The sequence below is a fragment of the Phoca vitulina genome, unplaced genomic scaffold (assembly GCF_004348235.1).
Source record: "Phoca vitulina isolate PV1807 unplaced genomic scaffold, GSC_HSeal_1.0 scaffold2, whole genome shotgun sequence".
NCBI lineage: Eukaryota > Metazoa > Chordata > Mammalia > Carnivora > Phocidae > Phoca > Phoca vitulina.
Window position 1 is genome coordinate 85,396,415 of NW_022589705.1, and position 17,374 is coordinate 85,413,788.

General features: G+C 56.2%; 1 protein-coding gene across 7 annotated transcripts in view; it reads left to right on the forward strand.

Moving 5' to 3' along the window:
* Positions 1 to 17,374, forward strand: part of RAP1GAP (RAP1 GTPase activating protein) — a 65,175-nt gene that overhangs the window by 15,059 nt on the left and 32,742 nt on the right. For 3 of the 7 annotated variants that reach the window (XR_004297828.1, XR_004297829.1, XM_032391778.1), the window contains exons 1-2: positions 948 to 970; positions 3,419 to 3,454. The exons of 1 other annotated variant lie outside the window; for it this stretch is intronic. The gene's annotated coding sequence lies outside the window, so the exon portion shown is untranslated. Of the gene's footprint in view, positions 1 to 946; positions 971 to 3,418; positions 3,455 to 17,374 lie in introns of those variants that run through there. 3 more of the 7 variants (XR_004297830.1, XM_032391790.1, XR_004297831.1) reach the window with 3 other exon arrangements.

Genomic DNA, 17,374 nt, shown 5'->3' on the forward strand with positions numbered 1-17,374 from the left:
TCAGAGCCCAGTTCCTCCGCAGAAGGTTGCTGAGTGAGGGAACCTAGTGGGGCATCTCCATTCCTGCCCCTTTGCTCCTCCTCCTCACCAGGCAGTGGGGGGCACCTAGGAGAGGGGGATGAGAGTGGGCAGTAGAAGGGCATTCTGGAGACTGTGTTCCTTCCTTGACTCATCCATTTGCCGGAAAAGCAGAGCTTTTGACTTACAGTGCAAGACTCATGTAGCAGCCATATATTGAGCACTTACTGTGTTCCAGGCCTGGGCTGAGCACTCCGCATGAATTAACTCCTTCCATCACCACAGGGGCGTGTGTGTGTGTGTGTGTGTGTGTGTGTCTGTGTGTGTGTGTGTGTGTGTGTATGTGTTGGTGGGATAGTTCCATTTTACAGATGAGAATATTGAGGTACAGGGAGGGCAAGGACTTGCCCACAGTGTAGACCATTTTGACCCTGGATTCCAAGTTCTTGACCCGGCCCGCTGCGAGCTTCCCCCTCGCGATGGGGGGGGGGGGGGCGGGAAACAGATCCGCCGGCACCGCCCAACGGCTCCGGGGAGGGGGGCCTGGAACGGGGTGTCGCCTGCAGAAGAGGTCTGTAGCCCCGTGCGCCCCTGGTCTGGGGTGGAGGACCGCTCTCGGCCAGCCCCCCCTTTTCGCACGGAGGCCCGGTCCGCCCCGCGTCCCCCCTGCCCCCCTCCGAGGTCCCCGCTCGGAAAGTCCCGCGGAGCCCCCGCCCCCGGCCCGCGGGCGGCGCGAACAAGCGGCCCTTTCTGCGCGCGGCGGCCCCCGGCAGCTGGCCCGCGGCCGGCGGGGGCGCGGACAATCCCGGGGCTTGTGGCCGGGGCGGGGCGGCCCGAGTTGCCAAGGTGACCCGGGCGCGGGGAAGGCGGCCCCGGCGCGGCGCGGGCGGGCGGGCGGCGGCGGCACCATGAGCGGCCGGAAGCGCAGCTTCACCTTCGGGGCCTACGGCGGGTAGGTGCGCCGGGCGGGGGCGCCCGTGTGCGCGCGGAGGCAGCGGGCCCGCGCCCGCCTGGGGGGCGGGGGGGCCTCGGTACTTGCGAGTTGGGGTTTGCGTGTGAGGGGAGCGCCTTGGTGGTGAGCCCGGTGTTTGCGTGCGCGCCTGTGGGTCCCGGCCGGCTGTCCGTGGACACCCGTGGGCACGCGAGTGCACGGTGGGCTGCTCCGTGCGTGACAGCGCCTCCGCACATGGCCGGCGTGCGGACCCGGTGTGTGTGCGCTCCCGGGTCAGGGGGAGGCCCTGCAGGAACCTCTACTTGGCCTCTGAAGTTGCTGGGCCCCTTCAGTGAGGCTTTGGAAGAAGAGAACCTAGAAGCCATCAGCAGGCCCATGCCCACCTCCTCCGGCCCCCCTCCGACTCCGGGGCACCCGAACTGCCCCTGTCTCCTGCCACCTGGCTCTCAGAAACCTCCTCCTCCCAGGGCTGCTGGCTGCCTGGGCTTGGAGACCTAGGACCTGGGAGGCAGAGTGGTGGCTGGTCCATCTTGGGGTCACTTGTCCCTCCTGACCCCAAGTGTCCACCTCAGAGGAGTGCAGAGGAGGGCTGAGGGGATTCTTTTTTTTTTTAAGATTTATTTATTTGAGGGCGCCTGGGTGGCTCAGTTGGTTAAGCGACTGCCTTCAGCTCAGGTCATGATCCTGGAGTCCTGGGATCGAGTCCCACATCGGGCTCCCGGCTCAGCGGGGGGTCTGCTTCTCCCTCTGACCCTCTTCCCTCTCGTGCTCTCTGTCTCTCATTCTCTCTCTCTCAAATAAATAAAATCTTAAAAAAAAAAAAAGATTTATTTATTTGAGAGAGAGAGCTAGAGAGACAGAGAAAGCATAAGAGGGGGGAGGGTCAGAGGGAGAAGCAGACTCCCTGCTGAGCAGCAAGCCCAATGTGGGACTTGATCCAGGGACTCAGAATCATGACCTGAGCGGAAGGCAGTTGCTTAACCAACTGAGCCACCCAGGTGCCCCGGGCTGGGGAGATTCTTGCCTTAGGCAGAGATTCGGTAAATTGGAAGGAAGACTGGGTAGAGAGACTGGGGCCTAGCCCCTTCCCCGGCCAGCCAAGTAGTTGGATGACCTTCCACCGGGCCCTGCCTCCTTGTGGTCAGGGAAACACAGGACCCACCTTGGGGTGTGGAGCGATCGAAGCGCACACATGTAAAGCTGCTGGTGAGGAGCAGGTGCTCTTTGAGCTGTGGGGATGGTGTCCGAGGTGCCACCCCTCGCTGAATGCCCACCCTCTCAAGGGACCTGGCAGAGGGGCCGGGTGGGGTGGGAGACAGTCTTCCCTCCCTGGCTGGGGCCCTGCTAGCTGCCAGGTGATGAGAGGAGGCTGGGGAAGTCCCGAGACTCCTGGTCACTGACACGGAGAGGCAGCCCAGGGAGTGGGGCTGGGGTCTGCTGTGGGAGCTGGGGCAAGCCCTGGCCTCTCGGGCCTCCCTTTCCTTGTCTGCAGAGTCCATGTGAGCTGATCCCCAGGAGACCCCAGCCCTGCCTCCCCCTCTGGCAGAGTCTGGTTTGGGGCCCCTTCCCCATTCTCCTCTGGCCTCTGGGCAGGAGGCAAGAGTTTGTTGTCACAACAGCTGCCCAGCCTCTTGGCCCCCCACTGGGCGGGAGAGTGGAGCTCTCTCCAGCCCTCCCCAGCCTCAAGGTGCCCTCAGAGGGCAACCTCTCTCTGACGCTGGACTTGGAGGGATTTGAGGGAAAACAAAGCCTGGCGGTAGCCCCTGAACGCAGGAGCTTACTTACGTTCTTCCTCTGGCTCTGCTATGAGGGGCGAGCAGGGTGTGTGTGTGTGTGTGTGTGTGTGTGTGTGTGTGTGTTGTGGGTGGGGTGGGAGAGGAAGCCCCTCATGATCTCCTGCTCCCAGACCCCAGGCGTGTGTCTCCTGGGTCGATATGAGTGAGCTCCAGCTCTGGGATGGAGACAGGCCACCAGGAAAGGGTGGGGGTGGTTCTTCCTGCCCCCCATAATCTATAAACACCCACATCCTTCAATCCTGTCTGGAAACACTCTAAGCTGGCCTCTGCTGCACCCCTACATCCCTGCTCTGACCCCAAACTGCTGTAGTCACTGTCCCACTCCACCTGTTCCAAAACCTCCCACACGGACCCCCACCTCTGCCGCCAGCCCATAGTCTGGTCCTGGGCCCCTGCTCCCCTACCTCTGTGCCCCCAATCCTGCCTTTTCCCCTTACTCTTTCACCCACGCCTTCCCATGTCCCTAACCTGACGTTGGGGCCCCTGAAACCTATGGGGGATGGTGATAGTGCCTCAGGCACGCAAGACAGAATGCCTCCTCCAGGCCCCACAGGCAGGGTGGCGGGTGGGTTGGGCTTGGCCTGGTGTGCAAGCCAAGGCTGGGTGAGAAGGGGCTGCCCCCTCATTTGCTGCCCATCTTGCTGTGTTTCAGAGTGGACAAGTCCTTCACCCCTCGCCGGAGTGTGTGGTGAGTACTGGGAGCTCTCAGGAGGGGCTGGGCTGCTTGGCTGAACCTTGGGGACACCCCCAAACCATTTCCACCCCCTATAATGACAGACCAGACCCCACCAACCCTGCGGCTGCCCTCTCCTGGGGATGGAGTGGACAGACCCTCTTACCAGTTCTTCCCCCACCTGTTTTCCCCTATAATTCTTTCTAGAGCTCCAACTTGGAGTCAGGCAAATCAGGTTAAGTCTTAGTTCTGTGTGACCTTAGTGATTCACTAACCTCTCTGACCCTCAGTGTTCTCATCTGTGAAATGGGGATTAAAACGCCCACTTAATAGAGTGTAAAATTGTAAAAAACAAACAAAACACCTAAAAAACAAAAATAAGGCCTGACATACCGTAGACCCTAACTGAAAGTGCTTTCTTCCTTCTCTTCTCTATTCCTTCCCACCTCATGGCTCCTGTGGGGTTGCAGGTGCCCTTAGCCCCACATCCTCTAGTTCTACCCCATACATAGCCTTCAGAACCCCCTCCTGCAGCCCATTGCCCAAATCTGAGGCTGCCTCTCTTTGGAGGAAGAGGGGGCAGCTGTGTCTGCAACTTCCCCAGCAGTGAGAGCAGTGGGCAGAGGTGCAACCTCAACCTCGGGATTCACAGCACCCCCGACGCCCAGCAGGCGGGTGCCTTCCAGCTTCCCTGGCACCAGCATCACATGGGCCCAGCTGGCTTCTCCTGCCACCACTTCAACTCCAGCAGGGGAGTTCGTGCTTCCTGCCCCTGCTGGGGGCTTCCCGGGGTCCCCAGGCCCTGCAGTGTGCCCCCCCAGCTACTAGATGACTCCTGTCTGGCACCATTGCCCCACCTGCTGCAAAGCCCCCCTAGGAAGCCACACCTGGGGTGGGAGGCACACAGGTGCCCAGCTGAGCTCCAGGGCCTGCCCTTTTATCTTCCTTTGATGCTCACTGTGCAACCTAGGGCCAGTCACTCCCCCTCTCTGGGCTTTATCTCCTGCTGCTGTGCCCAGTCAATTTGAGCCTCCACTAGTGCAAGACCATATGCTAAGCCCAGAGCAGGGACAGGGTGAGGGGAGATACAGATAAAGTGAGGAAGATGCCATCCTTTTCTTCAAGGACTTCATTAATAATATCCTAGCAACTGCCACTCGTCAAGCACCGGCAGGGTACCAGGTACTGTTAGGTGCTTGAATTGTATCACCTCACAGCATCTTCACCACATCCCTGAGTTAGGGACTGTTGTCTCTACAGATGAGAACAGTGATGCACAGAGTGGGGGAAGTGACTTGCCCAAGGTCACACAGCTATTCAGGGGCAGAGCTGGGATTTGAATCTTCATCTCCCAGACGCTGCAGAGCCCAGAATCTCATGCCCTCTGTCCCAGGGCCTCCAGACCACACGGTGGGTCTGAGCACTTGAGGGAGGACTTGAAGATGGAGAGGCGACCTGGAACACCTACTCTAGGGAGCCCTGAATGAAGCGTCAGAGATGAGGGCCCAGGACTGATGGTAACTGACTAGCCATGTGACTTTGGGCAAATCCCTTCCCCTCTGTGGGCCGCAGTTGACAAACTTCTGAAGGAGGAGTTTGGAATCACCAGGATTTGGCCATTGCCCGCAGTGCCCTGCCCTACACCCTCCTCCTTGGAGATGCTGTCCAAGGTGCTAACCCCTAGGGCCCTCCCTTCTAAGCCAATTGCTTAGCTCCCAGCCTGTGCCTGGCGTTTAGTTACAGCTCTGTAAATGGGGGTCATTTTGATTATGAATTATGACTTCCTGGCCTGTGATTCGAGACCTATATCCACCTCCCCTTTCCAGTCTGGGACTCACTTCTCTTGTGACCTTCATTTCTGATCAGTGGGAACATGGCCCCTGAGAGCACCACCTCTGTACCTTTGCTCACATTTTCCCATCCCCTTGGCATGTCCTCCCCTCCCATTTCCACAAGCCCTCACCACAAGCCCTCCCCCAGGCCCTTACCATTTCCACAAGCCCTCACCATACCTCCAGCCTACCGTTATCACTGTGCGTTGAGTGTTTTCTTTCCCGAGCCCCAGAGCGGGGCTCTGTCTTTCTCTCCTTAAAATACCTCCCTCTGAGTATCATGCCTGTAGAGTCCACATTAGTGCTCATTTCTGGGGTAGTGGGAAGAGCACGGCCTTCAGAGTCTGACAGATGTGGACTTGAATCTGCCTCTGCCACATGCTAGTGGTGTGACTTTGGGCAGGTCTCTTCCCCTCTCTGAGCCCCACTTGCTGCTCAATAAGTGTGAAATTGGATCTCTCAGTGAGTTGAATGTGTCCATATAACGCTGTGGTACAAGGCAGGCTCTGAGGTCCTTGAATGCAGGAGTTCCTTGAGTTACTTTTGACGTAGGCCCATTTTCTAGCACGAGTCACCAAAAAGCTGGGCTCTCTTCTTCTCATCTCTGTCCACACAGTCTTATGCAGCTGCCCGAACCCAGGAAATGCTTAATAAATGTCTGTGGAGTTGAATTAAATGTGTCCAGAGTGTAAGAGTTGAAACTTTGTCAGGTAGGCTGGGAGAGCTTCCTGGAGGAGATGTGGTTTCCTCCACCCCTTTTAAAAAAAGGATTAAGAAGTTGGGGCTTAGATCAGGGAGCAGCGAGGCCTGGTATAGGTCGGATATGATCATGGCTGGATTCCCCTACCCCCTGCCCCTCAGCAGCAGGTTATCTGCAGTGGAGAAACTCAGAACAAGTGTGAAAAAAGGATGAGGCCCAGTGGCAGGATTAGGAGACACTGGGACAGGGGGTGACTCTGGTTCTGCTGGCCTAACGGGGATTGGACATTCAAGATGGATTCAGATGGTGGGGCAAGGAAGGAGGTGGGGCAGTGTCAGGGCAGGGGGATGGCTAGATAGACTTGTGTAAGGGAGGAGTTCTGGAAGAGGACCTTAAGGCTGGGAGCCTGGGGCGGGGGGCAGGACCCAGCAAGGATTAAGTGCCAGTGGCATGTCAGGCACTGTCTCAGGTGGTCTCAGTTGTGATGACAGTCTTGCAGGTTGGCCTTAGTGTCCCCATTTTGGAGGCCAAAACCAAGACTGAGAACTGGCGAGGGCTGGGTTTGAATCCACCTTTTCTCCTGCCAAGGAAGAGGCCTTGGCCAGACAAAGAAGCAACAGAAATGAGGGAAGTTCTGATTACAGGGTGAGGGAGGAGAGGAGAATGAGATGACCCTGAGCACCCCCAAAACAGGGGTCACCACCCAGCGCCATGTGTCCCACCGGGAGAGCCCATCTGGTTGCCCACATATCTCCCATTGACAGTAATGGTACCAGTTGCTCCCATATATGATGCTTTTCCTGGGTCTCAGACCCTGGGCCAAGCACTTCAGCTGAATTATGTCATTCCATCCTTGTACCGGCTTTACACAGTGGAGACTATGAAAGACTATTATCATCCATTCCCCATTTTACGGATGAGAAACCTGAAGTTCAGGGAGGGGACAGGGCTGGCCCAGGGGCACATAGTGAGTGATGAACCAAGACTGGCAGTGTGGTCAGCCTGAGCCCGTACTTTTAGCCTATGCTTTCCTGGATGCTGCGTGTGCTGAGTGCGGGGCTGGGGTGGGTGGCCCCTGTCCTCAGGTGGCTCCTCTCTGTAATCACTGAACTGGAAGCCCTGGGGGCCTGTGTGCAGGAAGCATGAGGCTGGCCTCATTAGTGCCTCTGAAATGCCAGGCAGGCACAGCCCGCTGGGCCTCCTCATCTATTATGCATCTGGTGGGCAGGCCCCCAGTGGGCAGCTGGCGGAGCACAGGACGGGGGAGCCAGCAGCTGCTTCCTGAGCCTACTCCTGCCACCATACCTCTGGGCAGGGATTCCCCCCAAGGCATGCCAAGGCAGCTCCTGCCTCATCCCCCCGGCCCAGCTTGGGGAAGGGAGTCCCACCGTGGACAGAGGCATGGATGTTGATCCCCCACTCATTAGCCTGCCCATCCCAGCAGCCACTTCTGAGAGAGGCTGGGACCTTGACTGTTCTGGGGGTCACTTGGGGCTAGGGTGGGCAGAGGTAGCCTGAAACAGAATCTTGGGTGCACAGGCTCCTGGCTGCATAAAACCTCAGAGCGATAAAGTTGTGCTCATTTATTCATTCAGCCACAAGGAATGAGTGAGCAACTACTGTATTCCAGGCACATTAGGGACTGCAGATTCAGCAGAAAATGAGACAGTCCCAGTCCTGGTCTTCAGAGAGCTTGGTTCGGCCAGAACTTCACCTCTTGGATCCTCAATTTCCTCATCCATAAAATGGGGACTAGAGGAGACAGTCTATAAATAGACAAGAAACGAGCCGCAATGGTTGTGCTGAAATTTAAGGATTTTATATTTAAGCAATCTCTACACCCAATGTGGGGCTCGAACCCACAACCCTGAGATCAAGAGATGCATGCTCACCGACTGAGCCAGCCAGGCGCCCTGGCTATGCTGAATTTTAAAGCAAGGGTTCCTGCTACCAAGAGCTGATCCTTACCCAGATCTTCACTGGGTGAGGGGCTGTATTCCAAAACACTTTCCATAGATTGATGGATTCAATCCTCACAACCGTCCCATGAGGCAGCTACTGTTATTACCCCCGGTTTAGGGTTGAGGAAACTGAAGCAGCAGAAGGGTTAAGTAGCATGTTCAAGGTCTCTTGGCAAGACTGAGATTTGAACCTAAGCCGGGCTCCAGTTTGCATATCACCCTGGGCTGTAAGGCTGGAGGATGATCCAGGGAGGCGTGGAAGGCCTTCCTGAGGGGTAGCGTTTGAACCAAAACCTGAAGAATAAGAGGAGCTGGATGTGGGAAGTTAGCCGGGGGACGGAGGCATTCTTGACAGAGGGAACAGCAGGTGCAAAGGCCCTGAGGCAGGAACAAGCTTAGGGTGTCTTGGAAACAGGGAGGAAGCCAGTATGGCTGGAGGGATGAGGGAAAATGAGGTCAGGGGTGGGTTTGGAGAGAGAGGAGGAGGTAGATCGAGCAGGTCCTGCTAGGAGTTTGGATATAATGTCAGTGACTGACATGTAGAACGATTGAGTCTCAGATTCCTGGCTTTGTAAAATCTTAGAATCAGAGAATTTGGGCCTTCTGGAATCTTTGGAGATGGAAGAGACCTTTGAAATACCCTCCTATGACCTCCCACTTAGCAAGAAGCCCTTGCTTTGGTTCATGACCCCTTTGAGTATTAGAATGAGGCTTTGGTGGTCTCCTGAGAAAAAGGCACTTTTATTTTCAAGACCTCCTGAAGCCCACCATCCCTCGTTAAGACCATGGATGACCTCTGAGCAGCTCCTTGACTAGCCCTTCCTTGTTCACTCCTAGTGACAGGAGGCTCACTACCCTCAAAGTAGCCCATTCCATTGCTGGATATCAAAAATTCTTCCGTACTTACAACCAGTTGCTTGAGCCTAGAGGTAGCCTCTGGGACCTCCCATTGCCCACAGTGGCCCTTTAATGAGATAAGGATGGGGATCATATCTCTCCAAGTCTGTTGTTTCTGGACTCAACAGCTACTTGTCCCAGTCCTTTCTCATTTCCATCCTCTGTTCAGCTCAACTCTTGCAGGCCTTGAAGCCCTTTATCGTCCTCTGGGGCCAGGTGATGCCCCCTTCTAGGGAAGGCCATTTCCTTCCTGGGAGGAGGGGACCTCCTGGGAGAGAGTCCAGACCGGAGAGACCCCCTCTTCCAAGAAAGAACCCCTCTAGCTTAGGAGACAAGAGAAGATCCCCTCCAGATGGGTTTTGGTCCAGGGACTCCTGCTGTTTTTCTGTGTGATCTTGGGCAGTGAGTCCCCAACTCGGGCTAGTTTCCCCATGCCTACCTTGGGCAGAGTGAAGAGACAGAGGAAGTCTATAAGGGCTCTTGCAAATCTAAGGTTCTCAGTCTGGTGGGCCCTGCTCACCTCTACATCCCAGCAATGCTCAGCCTCAGGTCCCTGTGTAGTGTAGGTGGTGCATGGGAAGGTTTGGGTTCTGTTTTTAGGCAGCCCCGAGGTCAGTTCCAACTTCAGTTTTTCTTACTTGTGGTGTGGCCTTGCAGACACCAGTCAGCCTCTCTGAATCTCAGATTGTCCATAACAGTGAGAACGTATTGCTTACCCCACGGGAGTCTTAGAATGAAGTAAGTCCAGTGTGTATACTCAGTGGATGTTTTCCCTCTTGCCGGGCATTTGCATTTGGAGAGAAAAGCCTCATTACACCAAAGAGAGACTCATTAAGATTTTAGTACTAGAATTTGAGGCACTATTGAGGTGGTTTGGTTGAGAAGCAGTGGTTGTAAAGGAGACTTTTCTAATATTCCCAAGTCCCCTAAAGGCTTTCCTCTGTTCAGGGTCTCCCCCAAGGCAGTCATTCATTCAATCATTCAGCAAATTAATTCAACAAATATTTAGTGTGGGGATGCCCTCTGAGGGCCAACCAGACACTGGGGAATGTGGCATCAGAGATGACAGGCAAGGCCACTCCCCTTATAGAGTTCCCAGTCCAGAGCAGGAAATGAGGAAAGAGGTGGTTCTCCTGGGGGTGATAAGCGTTGATTGGGAAGATATGGGGAGTTCTGAGAAGGACTCCTCCTCCACACCTAGGAATCAGGGGAGGCTTCCTGGAGGAAGTGGCCCAGCAGCACTGTGGAGGGAGAAAAGCATGTGATGGCATGTGCCGGACACAGGACAGAGCTGGACCTGTGGGTAGCCATCAGAAGGGACTTCTTGCAGGTATTCCAGGGGGTCTGAACCCCCAAGCCACCACTGGGGTAGATGCCTGCCAGGGCTCCCATCACCCGTTTGCCTTCCTGCTCCTGGAACATGCTGTGCTGCATGCAGTGTAGGTTCACTTCTCTGGGGCTCATTTTTTTCACTTGTAAAATGAAGAAAACAAAAGCACCTCCTTCAAAGATTATTGTGGGGATGAAATGAGATCATGTATGCCAAGGTGGAAAGCCAGGGCCTGGCCGGGAGCAATGTCAGATCGTGGTTACTGCCATGTCGACCTTATGTGCTGGGCCCTGCAGAGGGGGCAAATTGTGTGAACTCCGCCCTCTGGAAGCTCACCAGCTGCCAGCGGGGGAGAGCTGCATACACAGGAGCATGCTCTCCGGCCATGGGCGTCAACCCGAACTGGCCCTAAGAGCACTGGCTGATGCAGCCAGACAGGCCTGCACTGAGTCCAGGCTGGGTGACCTTGTACAGTGCCTGCCCCCACTGATCCGTGGTTTCTTCCTTTGCTCAGTGGGGCTGTTCATAGTCCCTACCTCAGCGACAGTGAGAACAATGACAAGGTACTTTGGAAGGGCTGGCCAGGGCATCTGCTTCAAGCCGCATGCTTCAGGGGGGATGAAACATTCTGGGCCCAGGTAACCTGGAGAAACATAACCCTCACTCTCTGAGGCTTGTTTTCCTGCCTATAAAATGGGAAGATGAGCTACAAAAACACTGTGATGTGCTGGGTTTCTAGCAGAGTCAGATAGTCCCTAACCTTGACCGGGTCTGACTGTCTCGCTGTGTGATCTTGGACTAGAGACTTAACCTCTCTGAACCTCAGTTCCCACACCTATAAATAGTGACAATCTTCACCTCACAGGATTCTTTCATGGCTTCCACTAGCCATTTGTTCATTCAACAAATACTTATTGAGTCTCTACCATGTGCCAGGTAGTCTCTAAGAATGGGGGATACAGCAGCAAGTCTGATGGACATGGTGTCTCACCTTGTGCAAGTTACCTTCCAGTGCAGAAGACAGATGCAAAATGAGCTAACAGACAAATTAGGTAATTTCAGATGGGTAATGAGTGATGAGTGAGTGGGAAGGGGTACCCCTTGGCTAAGATTATGAGGGAGGGCCTCTTAAGGCCTGAATGGGAAGGAGCTGGCTATGGGAAGGGTAGTCCAGAAAGAGGGCAGAGTGAGTGAGTGTAAAGGCTTTGAGGCAGGAGCAAGATTCCTTGCCCCACCCCAAATCTGGAACATTCCAGATGCTCTCCTGGCAGCAGGTGGAAGGCAGCTGAGCAGCCTAGGGCGTTGGAGGCCTACCTTCTCTCAGATCAAGAACTGCTGCTCACGAGGCAGGTCTGCGGGAAGGGGTGGGCATTGTGGGCAGGCATGCAAGACCAGGCTTGGGTTGGGCCCTAAGTGAGCAGAACGTCCTCTGAGCTGGCAGGGGTGGAGCCCTGGGCCCACCTGGCTGCCCTCCTGCCCAGAAGTATTGTGGGGCCTGGCACAGAGACCCTGGGCCTGGCTATTTGGGGAGGGGCTTGCAGCAGGGGGGCAAGGGAACTTATGCTTATTTTCTCTCTCACCCCAGCCAGCCTGGGTCTGGGTGCCTTGGCCAGGTCTGGCCCACCCACGGGGCCAAAGGTTCTTTGAGATGACCCCCTCATATGCACATGCACGTGCACACACACACACACACACACACACAGTTTCCATACTTACACTCATGGACTTAACTCTTGTCCAGACAGCTTCATCATGACCTAGAGTGATATGCACGCATAGTCACTCCTGGTGCAGAGCATCATTGACTATCGACTGTGCACTAGGCCCCCAGACAGATCTGGTCCTCACCTGAGGAAGCTCCATTTCTAGAAGGAGAGATTGGTCAGTGATCTGGGTCACAGCGGGACATGTGCAATGCAAACTGGTCAGTCCATGACGGCCGAGGACAGGCTTCTGGAGAAGCCGGTCGGGGGGTGGGGGGCGGCCTGACCCAGTGTGAGGCGGGGGTCCCAGAAAGCCTGAAAAAGAGGGTAGCACATGCGGTGAGATGGGGGAAGATGGGAGCGTGTAACAGGTAGAGGGGGTGGTGTGTGCAGAGGCCCGGAGGTGGGCCAGACACGCAGAGGCCCGCAGGCCGTGAGGAGCCACGGAGGGCTTTTAGGCAGGCGGACGACGGGACAGATACAAACGCGCTCGGATGCGAACCCCCACTCAGCTCAGACACGAACGCTTTCTCTCCTGCCCACCTCTCGCGTTCCTGCCAGGCCCCCATCGACATCCTCCCCCACGGAGATACACACCCTTTCGCACCACCAGGCAGAGCTGCAGAAAACTCTGAGCCGGCTTCTAGCAAAAACGTCAGATGTTTGCCCTGCCGGCTTGCTGAGTGTGTGCGTCAGGGCCTCTGAGCCACCCGGGATGGACTTCTGTCTATTCCACACTTGCACGGCTGTGCACCTGCCCCCTGCACACACAGCAGGAGGGTCATCCTCCCCTGCACGTGGAAGGTGGCTTCTGGCTTAGGGAGTACTTCTGCATGTATCCTGTCGTTGAATTCTTCCAGCAACCCTGCAGGAAACAATCATCAACACCATTTTACAGCCAGGGAAACAGGCTCCAGAGAGGTCAGGTGGCTTGCCCCAGGCCACACAGCCAGAGTTTGACACTGTCAGAATTTGAACGCAGGTCCATCTGACTTCTAGATGTGTTCAATGGCCCATCCAAACTCAGGCACATGTGGATGTGTGTGTCACCTTTCCAGGCTCTTACAGAGAATGTAGCGGGCAACCTTCAATGACAAATTCTTCCAGAAACAGGTTGATCAACATGGAAAGTTATTTAGGGCCCCAGTGCGTGCCCACCTGCCCAGTGACCCTGCAGCATGGGGGTGGGGGGGGGTAAGGTCAGTGGTGGGGCTGAGCACCTGCCTGCCCACCGGCCTGGGGCAGCTCAGGGCAGAGAGCTGAAGCCCAGAGTGGAGTCTGCATTTGCATTTGCAAATGAGGCAGACAGCCCTGCCGGCCCGCCCCCCCCCCCACCCACCCAACAGGCTAACCCCCAGCTGACCTGGCTCCCAGGACATGACAGCTGAGGTCCCGGGGCACGGCCCTGTGCCCAGCTGCCTGGGCTGCTTTTCTCCTGCCTTCTCCCTTCTCCTCCCTGACCCGCAGAGAAGGCTGCCTAATGCTTAATGTAGGGGAAAGAGTGTAAGCTTCAGAATCAGTCACAACTGGGGATATAGCCCAGCTCTGTCACTCCTGGCTAGGGGACTTTGGACATAGTCCTCAACCTTCCTCTGTGTCAGCTTCTCCTCCTTGGAATAAAGAGGGAAGAGTATATCCTTCTCAAGATGACTGAGAAAGGTAAGAGTCAGCTACTCAGAAAGCCGACTCATAGTAAGTACTCAGATTTTCTTAAAGAAATTCCCCCCCCCGATTACAAAAAATAATAAGTGTTCATTGTAAAAATCAAAACAATGCAGAAAAATATATCCTGTAGAAGGCAGGAGTGCCTAGTGGTCCTGATTCCCAGAGATGACCCATGTGAACTTCTACATTTCATCTTTAATTTTTATAAGTGAGGTTTTTGTTGGGCAAGTTGCTTTTTTTTAACTTAACAAGATGCCTCAAACCCTTTTTCCCATCCAGACAAGAGACCTCCTTTGCGATCACTGCGTAGCAGTCCACGCTTTGCGTGGGCCTTGATGCATTTGTCCAGACTCCTTTGAATGGACGTTGGGGGTGGCTTCCAGATGGTGGCCACTGTAAACTCTGCTGCAGTGAATGTCATTTGTTCATATATTTTTGTGCATTTGTGTATAAATGTCTAGAAATGCAGTGGCTGGGCTAAAGAGTATACACATTTTCATCTGTAACAGGAGCGGCCCAAACCCCTGCAGAGAAGTGGTAGTGACCGATGTGCCCCCCAGACCCGGAAAAGTCTACTTCCTCAAAATCATGCAAATTTACCCACTGCCTCTGCCACCTGCCACAGGGACCCTAGAGCCATCAAGAGGCATAGATCCCAAACGCGGGAGGCAACTGGGAGGTCAGCCCTGCACTTTAGAAATCTCCCCACTACATCCCGGTGGGTCTCTGCCTATCTTTGCTCTGTACCTTATGAGCTGGTTGTTTTACTCTTGGGCAGTTCTGGTCTGCCTTCTCCCAACTTCCACCCAGGAATCCTGCCTCAGTCCTCAGCAGCCCACAGAGGAAGGGAAGAAGGAAGAAAGGAGGAAAGAAGGGAAGGCCAGGAAATGTTCAGGGTTAATGTTGATAATCTTTGCATGGATGAACTTATTCCATTTTCATGACAACCCTTTGGAGGCAGGCACTGTTGTTATCCCCACTGTATAGATAAGGAAACTGAGGCTCAGAGATGTTAAGGAACTTGCCCAAGGCCACACAGCCATTAAGTGGCAGAGCTAGGATACAAGCTTAGACAGTCTGGCTCCAGAGCCCACACCTGTGATGCTACACTGTCCCTCCAGGCAGGAGCCTGTGATTTATTGAGCACTTACTATATACTCAGCTCTAGGCTAGTCAGACTGTACACATAACCTCTAATTTATTCTACACAACCACCCAGCAAAGTAGGTCTTACTATTTCATGTTGTAGATGAGGAAGCAGGCTCAGAGAAGAGAAGCTCAGAGGAGTGGGAGGCCCCCTCCCCAGCCCCCCTCCAGGCAGAGTAAGGCTGCCAGGGTTCTGGTGCACCCAGTTCTCAGCAGACTCAGCTCGCAGTGTCTCGTCCTCCCATTCATCCTCCCGGACGATGTCAGGGCTGGGCCTTAGCACCGTCTAATCAGAGTCCCCATTCCCCATAGAATCTGCTTGGAGAGGTGGTGACCTAATCCTGTCCACTTGCCGATTTAAAGGCAGAGCCAGGGCTCCTCCTTGTCACCAGTGGTTCGGAGATGGCAACCCTGTCCCTCTCTGAGGGGGTTTCGCCTTGGCCTGGCAGGGACTTCTGCCTACCAGCTAGGGAGGGAGGGGGATGGATCAAACTAGGCCTCAGCACAGGAAGGCTGTGTCTGGGCGTTGGGGCCCGAGGAATACCGAGAACAGCTAGAGAATAGTGGGGCGGGTGTCCCTGGGGCTTTGCTTGGAAGCGGGGGAGGCCTGGCTCACCCCGCTCAGATGCCAACACCCCACACCGCTGTCTGGCCCAGAGCAGGGGGCAGGACGCGAATCCTGAATGAGTGACTGAGCGTCGGAGTGAAGGGCAAGCGGGGGAGTGGGGAGATGTGTGTGAGTGCAGGAATGCGTGGAGTGCAGAAAAGGGACACCGCCCCCCTGGGCGGCAGAGGCGGGGAAGGACACTGAGGTTAATGAGGGAGGGGGGCTGTAGGTGGCATTGGGCCCCAGTCCATGGGTGCCGGGCAGGGCCCAGCTCACAGCCTCCCTGGGTGCTGAGGGCGGCAGTGTGTGGCAGGCCCGTCAGTGGGGCCCGTCCTGCGGGCATGGGCCAAGAGTGGAGCAGCGGGTTGGAGCTTCAGGCGCGGCGCCTCAGGCAAGCCGCCCCCGCCATCTCGGCTTCAGGTTTCTTCCGCGTGGGACCTTATGGGGGAGGACGGGGGAGATAACGCTATCTGCCTCAGCTGCCTTGTGAGGCTGTTGACAAAGGTCGGGCGCGAAGGAGGCAGTTTGCAAACTGTAAAGTACCAGGCTGGGTCAGCAGCTGTTGTCATTATCCCGGCAGGAAGAGGCCCCTGGGCTAGGTCACCTCGGAGTCACACCTTCCCCCCTGCCCCGAGTGCGGGAGGAGTCCGTCCCAGGGAGGTGCGGGGGTGGGGGTGGGGGGGGGTCATGCCCAGGCCACAGCGGAGCTCTGGCCACCTGGGCAGAGGAGGTGCTGGTATGCGGCAGGTGGATGGGCGGCCCAGGCCCTAGGTGCTGTGCCCCCGGGTGGGGGCCGGTCCCATGACCTCCTCTCGGGGCTGCCAACCTGTTGTTTGCTCAGGAGGCCACCTCCAGGCCCGGCTCCGGCATCCGGGTGTCTTGGCGCTCAGCCAACATGGGGTGAGGGTGGGGGCCCCAAGTGCTGCCTTCCTGCTCATCCCCTCTGCCCAGCCTGGAGACTGAGGCCTGCTCCCCCCACTCCCAGGGGAGCCCCGCCAACGCTACCATTTTGGTGGTTGTGGGACCCCTGGCCCGTCTCGCAACCTTGCTGAGCCTCTGCTTGCTTATTTCTGAGATGCCGTGATGGTAACAACAGCCCTCCGTCAGGGTTGTTGTTGTAAGGACTACGTGACATCACCGCACTCGGCTCCCCCACCCACATGCTCCCTCTTGAGTCCTGGTAGAGGTCAAAAGTGCCTGGGGAAAGGAGAGCCAAGAGTGGCCATGTCTGTGTCCCTCCCCTCCCCGTGCGCCTTGGGGGGAGGGGGCCGGGCTGCCTGGGTTGAGCACTGGAGACAATGGGCCTCTGTGGCCCACAGGGGAGGGGGCAGTTCCAGGGAGTCTCTAGTCTCCGGTTTCAGGACATTAGAGTCCCCTCAGACCTCATACCACGGCTGGGAGACATAGGCAGCCCCCACGCCCCATCCAGAGGGCCTCTCTCAGGGGGGTGAGGGCCCACAGGAGTAGCCCTCCACACCTGCTTTTCCCCTTGAGGTCTGTGCCCTCTGCTGTCCCCCACGTGAGTTATCAGCTTGGTAGAACCAGTTGGTTTCCTGGAGACCAGGGAGACTCAAGGGACCCTGGCCTCTGGTGACCAGCCCTGGGCTGGGCTGGACCCCTCAGGCCCTGTCCTGGGCTAGCCCCCCACAAGTCCTTCTCAGCCTGATGTTCTTTGGCTAGCTGAGTACCTGCTCTGCCCTCTGGTTTCCCAACTTGTATGTGTGCTGTCCAGCACCTGTCCAGCTCCCCTGCTCCCTGTCACAGGCTTCCTGCCTTGATGGTCATATGTCACCTGCTCTGGCCACCAGTGTTTCACCCGTTTAAGATGAACCTTAAAGCATGAATAGTTCACCAGGCCCCAAAGAAGGAAAAGGGAGCCCCCAGCAGAGGGAACAGCCTGTGTAGAGGCTCAGCAGTGAAACAGTGTGTCTTATTTGCAAAACTGCTCGCAGCCCAGCCAGGCTAGGACAAGGCCACTGGGGCCGGACAGGAAGAGGGTGTGTGTGGAGATGAGGCTAGGAGAGTCAGCAGGGGCCACACCCACCTGGGGACCTCCATCCAGCAGCTATCTTTGGGTGGCTACAGGGTCAAGTC